This window comes from Palaemon carinicauda, chromosome 8, assembly GCF_036898095.1.
Source record: "Palaemon carinicauda isolate YSFRI2023 chromosome 8, ASM3689809v2, whole genome shotgun sequence".
NCBI lineage: Eukaryota > Metazoa > Arthropoda > Malacostraca > Decapoda > Palaemonidae > Palaemon > Palaemon carinicauda.
The window spans coordinates 141,903,333-141,905,832 of NC_090732.1; the positions used below are offsets into that span (position 1 = coordinate 141,903,333).

General features: G+C 40.2%; 1 protein-coding gene across 2 annotated transcripts in view; it reads left to right on the forward strand.

Annotated features, from left to right (window-relative positions):
- LOC137645994 (proton myo-inositol cotransporter-like) overlaps positions 1–2,500 on the forward strand; it is a 21,505-nt gene that overhangs the window by 10,201 nt on the left and 8,804 nt on the right. The window lies entirely within an intron of this gene.

The window sequence follows — 2,500 nt, forward strand, 5'->3', positions numbered from 1 at the left end:
ATCTTATGCTTCCTAATGCTGGAGCAACAATAAAGAGTGCAAACAAATTATATATATATATATATATATATATATATATATATATATATATATATATATATATATATATGTATATATATGTACATATATTTAAAATATATGTATATATGTATATATATATATACACATACATACATATACCAAGGCACCTCCTCCACTCTGGGGGGGGGGGGGTAGCCGACATCAACAAATGAAACAAAAACAAAAAAGGGGACCTCTACTCTCGACGCTCCTCCCAGCCTGACAAGGGACTCAACCGAGTTCAGCTGGTAATGCTAGTGTGCCACAGCCCACCCTCCCCCGTTATCCACCACAGATGAAGCTTCATATGGCTGAATCCCCTACTGCTGCTACATCCGCGGTCATCTAAAGCATCGGAGGAAGCCGCAGGGCCTACCGGAACTGCATCACAATCGCTCGCCATTCATTCCTACTTCTAGCACGCTCTCTTGCCTCTCTCACATCTATCCTCCTATCACCCAGAGCTTCCTTCACTCCATCCATCCACCCAGACCTTGGCCTTCCTCTTGTACTTCTCCCATCAACTCTTGCATTCATCACCTTCTTTAGCCAACAGCCATTTTCCATTCTCTCAACATGGCCAAACCACCTCAACACATTCATATCCACTCTAGCTGCTAACTCATTTCTTACACCCGTTCTCACTCTCACCACTTCGTTCCTAACGCTATCTACTCGAGATACACCAGCCATACTCCTTAGACACTTCATCTCAAACACATTCAATTTCTGTCTCTCCATCACTTTTATTCCCCACAACTCCGATCCATACATCACAGTTGATACAATCACTTTCTCATATAGAACTCTCTTTACATTCATGCCCAACCCTCTATTTTTTACTACTCCCTTAACTGCCCCCAACACTTTGCAACCTTCATTCACTCTCTGACGTACATCTGCTTCCACTCCACCATTTGCTGCAACAACAGTCCCCAAGTACTTAAACTGATCCACCTCCTCAAGTAACTCTCCATTCAACATGACATTCAACCTTGCACCACCTTCCTTTCTCGTACATCTCATAACCTTACTCTTACCCACATTAACTCTCAACTTCCTTCTCTCACACACACTCCCAAATTCTGTCACTAATCAGCCAAGCTTCTCTTCTGTGTCTGCAACCAGTACAGCCTCATCCGCAAACAACAACTGATTTACCTCCCATTCATGGTCATTCTCGTCTACCAGTTTTAATCCTCGTCCAAGCACTCGAGCATTCACCTCTCTCACCACTCCATCAACATACAAGTTAAACAACCACAGTGACACCACACATCCCTGTCTCAGCCCCACTCTCACCGGATACCAATCACTCCCTTCATTTCCTATCCTAACACATGCTTTACTACCTTTGCAGAAACTTTTCACTGCTTGCAACAACCTTCCACCAACTCCATATAACCTCATCACATTCCACATTGCTTCCCTATCAACTCTATCATACGCTTTCTCCAGATCCATAAACGCAACATACACCTCCTTACCTTTTGCTAAATATTTCTCGCATATCTGCCTTACTGTAAAAATCTGATTCATACAACCCCTACCTCTTCTAAAACCACCCTGTACTTCTAAGATTGCATTCTCTGTTTTATCCTTAATCCTATTAACCATTACTCTACCATACACTTTTCCAACTACACTCAACAAACTAATACCTCTTGAATTACAACACTCATGCACATCTCCCTTACCCATATATAATGGTACAATACATGCACAAACCCAATCTACTGGTACCATTGACAACACAAACCACATATTAAACAATCTCACCAACCATTCAAGTACAGTCACACCCCCTTCCTTCAACATCTCAGCTTTCACACCATCCATACCAGACGCTTTTCCTACTTTCGTTTCATCTAGTGCTCTCCTCACTTCCTCTATTGTAATCTCTCTCTCATTCTCATCTCCCATCACTGGCACCTCAACACCTTCAACAGCAATTATATCTGCCTCCCTGTTATCCTCAACATTCAGTAAACTTTCAAAATATTCCGCCCATCTTTTCCTTGCCTCCTCTCTTTTTAACAACCTTCCATTTCCATCTTTCACTGTCTCTTCAATTCTTGAGCCATATCAATGATAAAGGAATAAATAACCTTTTTTCGTGAATGTGAGTTTATCGTATTTATCACATACAATATACACGGAAAACGTGTATTTTACAGTATTTTACATATTTCTATTCATATATACATATACACACCTACGCACTTGGCATTCGAGGCCCTACGGCTGGTATGGTATTCCACAGATAACTGGTGATTTAACCGTTTTTTTTTTTTTTTTTTTTTTTTTTTTTTTTTTTTTTTTTTTTTTTTTTTTTTTTTTTTTTTTGTGGTATTCCACAGATAACTGGTGACTTGACCGTTTTTTTGTGGTCTCAATACATTTAGATATGCTCTACTGTTATTGCACTTTAAATGGCTCT